Source organism: Pseudorasbora parva, chromosome 20 (genome assembly GCF_024679245.1).
Source record: "Pseudorasbora parva isolate DD20220531a chromosome 20, ASM2467924v1, whole genome shotgun sequence".
Taxonomy (NCBI): Eukaryota; Metazoa; Chordata; class Actinopteri; order Cypriniformes; family Gobionidae; genus Pseudorasbora; species Pseudorasbora parva.
This window is the reverse complement of record NC_090191.1, coordinates 4,823,454-4,833,261: the sequence shown is the minus strand read 5'-3', so window position 1 is coordinate 4,833,261 and position 9,808 is coordinate 4,823,454. Positions and strand designations below refer to the sequence as shown.

At 36.6% G+C, this 9,808-nt stretch overlaps 1 long non-coding RNA gene across 1 annotated transcript; it reads left to right on the top strand.

Moving 5' to 3' along the window:
- LOC137049444 (uncharacterized) lies at positions 1-915 on the top strand. The gene is made up of 3 exons (XR_010899604.1): positions 1-315; positions 640-750; positions 845-915. It is a non-coding gene; the product is annotated as an uncharacterized lncRNA (long non-coding RNA).
- Positions 916-9,808: the final 8,893 nt, after the last annotated feature.

Sequence of the window (9,808 nt, the reverse complement as noted above, 5' to 3'; positions counted from 1 at the left end):
ATTGGATTGGTTTGGTTTTTCACCTCTAATTCTGTAACCCTGAGTTTGTTCAAATATACAGCAAATTATATACTGATTGTTAAATAATTTACTCTGATTTTGTACAGGTCGATTTCAGACTCAGAAACAAGAATGTCTAACACTGTCATACCCATGACCTCCCAGACGCTTGTCATCCAGTTTCAACCACCAACTCAAACAGCATCTGGAAGTGGGACAAATGCTCCTGTTTCTGTTTATGGACCACAGCTAGCAGGAGTATCATCTTTTCACAGACTTCAGCCGTTTCTGAAAGGACAACCAAAAGCACTTGGGGTGAGGCATTAATCACGTGTGTCTCAGTGCTAGATAAGTAATGTACATCTTAAATCTGAATCTTTAAATGGAGCAGTACACACATTATTACAAAGCATACACATTTTTATTTTATTTTATTGAAGAATTTGACATAATACCTTGGTGATAATGCAGGAAAGACATCAATATAAGAGCAGGTTTATCATTTACAGAATGTTTTAGGAGTTGCAGTGAATTTTTTATAATAATGTATAATGTGAAATAAAGGATAACTGGAAATATTGTTCCTGAAATGTTACGCTGTTTTGCTCGCTTTATAAAAGCCTCTTTTGTCCCTCACAGACTGTCCAGATAATGATCGGCCTGTTGACTTTCCTGTTTGGCATCGTGTCTGCATTTTATGCAGGATCCATCTTTGTCTATAGTGGCATTGCTTTCTGGGGATCTATCATTGTAAGAAACAATTATACAATTAAGTCTTGTGTCTTTTATAACACAAGTTACATATTCCAGCAGTCTTGATTTTTGTCTTTCTCTTTTCTCTCAGTACATTATCACAGGCTCACTCTCCATTGCAGCAGAAAACCAGCTTAATTCACACTCCAGTTTGTGTTTGGTATGTATGTACACACTTTGTGTTTGGTATGTATGTACACACTTTGTGTTTGGTTTATACACAGCATCTTTATGGATCCAAGCAACAGAAGTACTGAAACTCTATTGTGTTTGTAATGATTTCTTTGTCCTTATTTTATTTTTGCCATAAATGTGTATAGGCATTAGTGATTGTAATTCGTAGAGAACCCAAACTTGTCAAGAAAGTCCCAAACATGTGCATCTACTCGGGTGCACAGGCAAACATCTCTCCAACTCTAGGTGGCACAATAGACCCTTTTACTGTTTGTATACAATGATGACGTAGCAACGTATGCGCGCGCATTTTGGCAACAAACTGTGGCGAGAATCAGCAGCATGTCAAGCTACGTGAGCGGATTAAGCAACACAAACCGGGAAAGTTATTTTAAAAAGTTGACTTTATCAAATGGTATTCGGCTACCAGATCAGTGTACTATAGTGGAGTGGACAGAAGACGTTAGCAGATGGCCAGATATACAGTGGTCGGATATATACGTATTTAGTTGAGAAACCGAGCGTGTACACCCGAGACAAGCATATAAATCACTGGATGCTTATGAATGCGTCGTCTGTGGGCATGTAAGTTACAGAATGTCCAATACAATTTTCTACATTTATTCGTATTCTTCACACAGACATACATTTATCCTTTTCCTTACATTTTATGTTGTTATTGATTCATATGTGTCGACACTGCTGTTTAAAGTTTAATTTTGTAATGCTATAGTACTTTAATAACAACTATGTTGCTTGCATACATTTCTCAGATGGTTATTTTGCAATTAAACTATTAATAAAATCATTACAAATGAAATTGATAAGTACTGTGATTATTGATATGATAATCTGGGGGTGGGGGGTACATTATACACACCAGTGGCAGCCAATGTTGGGAGGTTTATTATAAATAATTAAGTTTAAAGTGCAGTAAATGTGCATTTATGTCCTCGTTCCAATCAATGCATTTAATCGCCTGCAGCCACAGGTACCGCCGGTTCTTCTGAAACGGCCGTGATCCTGTCGGAATCCTATAAAACTTAAGCCCATTGGTGTGGAATAGCGATTAGTGCAGCGGAAAACGCAACAGCCAGGGCCTTTGGGCATCATGGACGGTTACTGCAACAATTATGATTGTTATAATACTTATTACACTGAAATGAGAAGGTATAAGGTATGTCACCAACTTTTACATTCACATTTATTTAGTAATTACAATGTGTGGTCAGTTCACTTGTAAAAAGTCAAGGCTTAAGTCCAGTCTTTTGTTCAACATTTCAGAAGTAGTTTATAGATCTCTTACTGTAACTGATCATTTACAATACAAACATTGACATTATACATTAATTGTAAACTCAGTCCAGTTTGACCTATAGATATGATAAGCTACTGTATGAGTGCTAATTATTAATCATTGTCTGATTATTATTAGTGCTAATGTTGAAGTCTCTCTCAGACTCTCTTCTCAGGAACCGGTATTGTATTGGTGCTATTCGCCTTCGTTGAGTTTATCGTCTCCATCTGTCTGTCAGCATTTGCCTGTAAAGCCGTCTGCTGCTGTGCTCCTCAGGTGAGAGATGTCAGGGGTTCCCAAATGTTTCTGTCAGCTGAACCCCTCAGATATACATATAGAAGTGAAATACTCCACACTTGTGTTTATGCTTTAAAAGAACCAACAAACACTACAACAATGTATTAGTTAAATTCCCCTTTTAAATGTTCAAATCCTCAATTAACATAAAGTTTTTAACTTCTCTCAACAAAAATGTTGGAAATGATGTGCATGTAAATAAAGTGAACCTCAGATTATTTGAAGTCAAGCGCTAAGAGATAAAAGTGGAGTAGACGTTGACTAATAAAAATGTCATTAATAAAAACACAAGAGCTGGAAAAGCTTTGCAATATGCCACAAGGTTTAACTGCTTCAAAAACAGCAACATTCCCAACTACATATCATGTTTTCTTTTAGTTGTGAAATTATTTTAAGAAATCCAAATGAAAGCATAAGTTTCCACACCAGGACATTACATTAGGATTTCTGTCTTTTGCTTTTTTCCGTACTACACTGATGTCTATAAACCTGTAATACTGAAACTATCAGCCAGTGTCATTACATGTGTGGGATAAAAATCGACATGTTTTTCCAAAGGTGCCGTTTGTTCCACAAGTTATAATTCCACCGCCATGTGACTTTAGACCCAATCATTTCCAACATCTTAACAACACAGAGGTAAGAGATGCGTATGAACTGTATGTGTGTAAATCGTTTAGTATTAGGTGCATTAATTGTTTAATAGTATCAGTAAGCAAGGAAGCTGATCATATAGCTTTTTCTCTTGCAGATATCTGTGGTCAGCAGCCCGTCCATGCATCCCCATCCTGCAGAAAATCCTCCACATTACAGTGAATTTAAATGAATATCAAAACAGAGTTGAGGTGGGACACATTGGGTTTCCAGTGATTTCCTGTCCATTATCTATAACGTCCTTTCATTATCAAGAGAATATGACAGCAAAGAAAAGAAAAAGCTCAAATAATAATTACCTGTCACAAATCGTTAAACAAATTTTTAAAACTACTAAAGACTTGATACTATGTAATGATTTACTTTCCTTAGTTAAGTCAAGAAAGTTGCCCAATTATTAATGGGACACTTTATAGACAAGTGGTCAGCCAGATATTAACCAGCGATTGGCCTTTAGCCTCTTATTTTTTGAGTTATTTTTATCCATTCCTCATCTCCCACATGTGTTTTTTTTACCATGGCCTATGCTGCAAGTTGAATGAATGAATAAATGAGGCATTTATATAGCGCTTTCATATGTACTACTGTACACCCAAAGCGCTTCACACTCATGTCAGGGGTCTCTCCTCAACCACCACCAGTGTGCAGCATCCACTTGGATGATGTGACGTCAGCCACAGTACAACGGCGGCAGTGCGCTCACCACACACCAGCGAAAGGTGGAGAGGAGAGAGGGAGATAGAGCCAATTCAGTGGATGGGGATTATTTGGAGGCCATGATTGGTAAGGGCCAATCGAGGGAATTTGGCCAGGACACCGAGGTTACACCCCTACTCTTTTACGAGAAGTGCCATGGGATTTTTAATGACCACAGAGAGTCAGGACCTCGGTTTAACGTCTCATCCGAAGGACGAAGTTGGTGAATTAAGATACTTCCCAGGTTACATGTCACTACTGCTTTATTCATTTATCCAGCTCACTACCAGTTACAAAAGACACTGTAACAGTATGTCAGGCAATTCTAGTTAAATTATCCCTTGACTATATTCTGACCAAGCCTGCAGTCTCCCTCTCATTTACTGAAGCTTTCGCGCCTCGATCGCCCCCCGGTGACCGGTCCCAGTATAGCCGCCCCTCTGTGTTTTCTAATGGACGCGAGGCAAACTAAATAATAAAATTACACTTCAAAAAATTTCCCCCAAAGTTAGTTTATGTCACTGAAGGCAGTTATCATCACGATGATTTCATTTCGGGTGTTCGTTTTAAAAATAAGTTTAGTTTGAGTTAGTTATTTGACGCTATAAAAATGGGGGGTGTGACGTCATGATTGACAGCTGAGACTGACGGCTTCTCTGAGTGAAGTTGTCACTGAGGCACTAACAGACTTTTTTCGAAATTTTTGGGAGCAGATTAGATCTTTAGCTTTAATTTCTACATTTCCATAACAATTTATTTCACACCAACATAATTAATTGTTCTGCATCTGCGAGAGTGTGGGCGGGCTTTTGATACTGCGGCTGTACTTCCTGCTCTACTTCCTGCGCTCTACTGCGCAACTCCGGTCCCGAAATCACTACTGCGAAGACTCGGTCCCAAGATGTCCGCGCCGTGCAAGGCCGCCTGAAAGCTTCAAATATGGCCAGCGGAAACGGATGATGTCGAGTCGTCCATATTTTTTTACGGCCTATGATTCTGACCCGCCATCTAGTGCCGTTTTTTTTTTGTCCCGTGGCCAAATATACATGCCGACCCCTGTTACAGAGATAATGGATAGATTGTTTCCAACAATGAATTGCTTACTTAATAAATTATACCAAATAGAAAAAGACTGATTCATGTCTCTTTTTTTGTGACCCTTCACCTTTATTTAACCAGGCAAGTCACTTAAAAACAAATTCTTATTTAGAACAGCCTGTGCAGGAAAAATCAATCGCCTGTAGGACATACATTCATATCTATAAAATAAAACTTTATTAAAGAGGTCGGCTATCGCGCCGGCACGATAGACTCACTCTTTATTCTTATCAGTGCCAAAGAGACTCAAATAACTTTGTTGGATTTTATCTTTCAGGCAAGTGTATGCCTGAACGTCATTATAAACTGTTACGTTTCTATTATCTTTTAAGTACAGTCACAATTAAAACAAATTGCTGTGCTTCTTGCAAAATTAAGAAAACAAACATGCACGATCTGCAGCCTTTCTGTCAAAGACGTCGAATCTGATTCTCTTCAGAAAATTATCTATATATATTATATATATATATAAAATGTAATAGCCTAATGTTTTTACTCAGTTGTGCAATTGTAAGGGAATATATGGCTTTTGTAAAAAAAATTTTTTTTTTTGAAATTAGTAATGATATTTATATACAGGTTTATCTAAAATAGCTAAAAAAAATGTAAAAAAAAATATATAAATACAAATTTCTTAAAAAGTTTAATTCATGGTGAAAACATGAGCATGCTTAGTGGAGGATTTATGTATACACACATTGTTGTGTGTGTGTGTGTGTGTGTGTGTGTGTGTGTGTGTGTCCTTGTTTATATTACATTGTGGGGACCAAATGTCCAAATAAGGATAGTAATAGCGGATAGTAATCACTTTTCACCCGGCTCATTGAAAAGTGAGCCGGTCCCCACTTTTCAAAAGGCTTATAAATCATACAGGATACGTTTTTTTGAGAAAGTAAAAATGCAGAATATTTCCTGTGATGGGTAGGTTTAGGGGCAATGTGTGTGTGTGTGTGTGTGTGTGTGATGGGTAGGTTTAGGGGCAGGGGCAGTGTAGGGGGGTAGAAAATACGGTTTGTACGGTATAAAAACCATTACATCTATGGAGAGTCCCCACAAAGATAGTGAACCAGACGTGTGTGTGTGTGTGTCTGTTTATTTTTTATTTTTTAAATTATAAGAACACAACCAACAAATAAAAACCTTGATACAAGGGGCACCAAGTAAAATCTTGCCTAGGGCAGCAAATTGGTCAGGGCCGGCCCTGCACACAAACGTTTAACTTTAGCACAAACACAATTTACACTGCAGCTAATAGTGAAGAAATATGGTGTTTTGGAAGAAACATTTATTAAAAATGTTGCTATATTACTTAAATTAATATTGCAGAATATAAATCACTTTTATAGAGGCTGTTTTCGTATTTCTAGGTGTTAACATTTTTTTTTACTTACAAGTATAATAGTTTAATAATATATAGTTTATTATATATGTTTTATATATTTAGAAACCATATAGCCAAATAATGAGAAGGTTTTTACAGTCTATGTTTTTTTACCCTGTGACTACCATGATCTTACATTTAAACGAAACTGGCCTACAGTTAAACTAGTCTACAAAACAGCTTTAAAGTCTGGATCCCATGAATTAAGGACAAAGCTTTTTTTCCTCTTTAAAAGTTTTTACTTTTTTTAATAGATTTAATGAAATGTAATAGCCTCATGAATGATAGATATCAGTGTCTTACTTAAATGATGTGTTAACTCTTGAAAAATATGACTGTTCAACCCAGAAATGTGATCATTTACTCACCCTAATGTCATTCCAAACTTAAATGAATTTATTTCTGTGTAGCATAAAATAAAATAATTTGAGTCAGTTTTTCATGTTCATATAATATTCAAATGGTAGCCTAACCAAAATGGCTTGGTTGCCAACATTCTTCAAAACATCTTCTTTTGTGTTTCACAGAAGTCGTGCAGGTTTGGAACGACACGAGAGTGAGTAAATGATGACAGCATTTAAAAGAAGTGAATTTACTTTCCTGCACCCTAGCTCAAAATCATCAGTGCTTTACTGCCAAGGGCATTTCTGTGGGACAAAAAAGCAATATTAAGTTTATCTGCATTTGCAGCAAATTCGGTAATATCTATCATTATTTGTCCTTGTCCTAGTTTTATTTATATACTCCAATTTAAGGCCCCAACCCCAGCAAAAATATTTAAGGGGAACTCATGGGCCGGTATGCCAGAGCCTAATTTTAGCCCCAGTCTAGCCCTGCCATGTGGTTTACGGAAGTGACCAGTTTAAGGGTGTCAGTAGAAATGCGTAATGGCAGGAAGGTGCTGTCCATTAAGACCAATAACGGTGATGGAGTGGTGAAGTGAAACAATGGGGATCTTGAGCAGAACGTAAAGGGAATAGTCCAGGAAGTTACCTTCTGCCCTGGAGCAGATATTCTGTTGTCATTTGCAACAAACAACATAAACAGTGATTTAATATAAGCACAGTACAATGTCAATATTATAAAATAAATTGACCATTTTTCAAGTATTTTTCATGGTCACAAAGTTAAACAAATGTAAGGTCTGTACCTTTAGTCTTAAATACAAAGCAGACCATCCCATGTCAGGGTTCATTTTCACATCTTTTGATGTCCTTAATTCAACCGGCAAAACTCTGTTCTGTGGCAGTCTACCCCGAAGAAGTCATAATCTTTGTTTTAACTGCAGATACGTCTCTCTAAATGATCCTCGAACCTCGATGCAGAGAGATTGAGTGGTGTTGTTATTTTCTTCAATGGTAGAACTAAACAAGTGGGGAAAAATATTTTCAAAATTCAGAGGGTTTATAATGTACAATTAGAAAATAAGATTAAAATGTGTAAAGTGGAATTAATTATATGAAGATTTATATAGAGCAATGAAAACTGAATGGTGATGCAATATTAAAATGTTGCACTAAAGTCTTTGAGTGTTTAGTGTGAGTAAAACCAAACATGTCTAGGAACTATTTAAATGCTTAAATTATAGGAAAATGTTCATGCAAATCATTTAAAACTGTTTTTCAGAAAAATTATTCAAATAAAAATTATTTATAAAGACTAGTACATGTTCAGTATTACACAATGGAACACAACAAGTGCAAGTCAACAACTAAACACAACATTAATTTGTTCCTACAGTAAGTTGAAATACTTCATAAATAACAATATGACAGTCTTCACCATGAAACTGTCTCATGTGGTTTAATAGCTGGGGAGTTTGAATGTTCTCTGTGTGTGACAGCGGGTTAGCTTGACTAAATGCCCCTTACTGAAGGTGTTAAAGTGTAAAGGTGTATGAATTTTCATATTTGCTTCAACCTTTTCAACTTACTTTTCGTCACGAAATGGCACCTCAAGGGAGCATTTGTGGCACGTCTCCATTGCAAGCACATATACAGAATTAAATCAAAGTTGTAATTTTCATTCACAATTAATGTAAAATAGTAAAAAAAAAAAAATTCATTACCTGTTCACCAACCTCCTGGTTGCATGTCATCAATCGAGGCTGCAAAGGTACACCATAGGCCATTCCCCATTTAAGTCCACTTTCATTCCTGAGGTAGTCAACAGTGTAGCCACCTGATGGCACTGGTATATCAACCAATGATTTATTCCGATTGGTCCTCATTATTTTTAAGCCACCACCCTGTCTTAGTGCCTGAAATAATTCATACAGGGCTGTACAAAATTCTTGAAATAAACATTTATCTTTAAATCTGATACGGCGCTTTCCAAGACCAACAGAATGCAAATACACTTTCCTCTGGCCTTGGAACCGATACCGTGTTTGGTTCAGCCAGACAGAAAAAATCATGGCACCACGGAGGGGTGAAAGGCCTGGGCCTTGTCCTTACTCTGTCCCTGGAACAATATGGCCTGAACTGAGATGAGAGGTTAACTTTTCAACTCCTGAAAGATTGTTGGGAATATGAATACAAAGAAATAGCAGGTTTTGGTTGGGTAGTAAGAAAGAGGCAAACAGCTTGGGATTGAAAGATCACTAATAGCCCCTTCTGTTCCAATACCAGCAGTTCCACCTTGGATGTTTCCTATGCCATTAATTGATTTACAAATACATAAAGAAATAAGAAAACCAGGAATAAGCATACAAACTGAGTTAATAGTTCAACAATATGTTAGTCGAGAGTATTATTCAGTACTACAGGTATTTACTGATGGGTCAAAGGAGCCAGAGTCTGGTAAAACGGCAGCAGCAGTATTCATTCCTACATTTAACATAAAAATAGCAAAAAGATTATTGGATCATATATCAGTCTTTACTACTGAATTATTAGCTATAATAATAGCACTACAGTGGATTGAAGAAGTTCAACCAGAAAGAACAGTGATATGTGCTGATTCAATGGCTGCTCTAAATAGTGGAAATATTTTTAAATAATATTTTAAGTGTAAAATCTGAGTCTCGGCAGGATCTAATATTTGAAGTTCTACAATGTTTATTTAGAGTAAGGCAGTTAGGAATATTGGTATTCTTCCTTTGGGTACCAGCGCATGTGGGTGCGGACGGAAATGAGGAGGTAGACCAGCTGGCAAAAAAAGCATTAAATCATCAACAAATAGAAATGAATGTATCTCTGAGTAAATCAGAAATCAAGGGGTTGAGATATAGTGAGATTAGAAAGAAATGGCAAAAGATATGGATTTTTTTTTTTTTTTTAATTTAATTTTTTTTTTTATTATTGGTTGATTCTTTCATATCTCCCAAAGCCATGTACACTTCACACTCCATATCAGTAGGTGCCGGAAATGCACCATTCATGTTGGTTTGCCAATCCGCCATTAAATACCAGAAGAAGAAGAACAGGACTTTTATTTTGTTTTTGATATGTGACGTC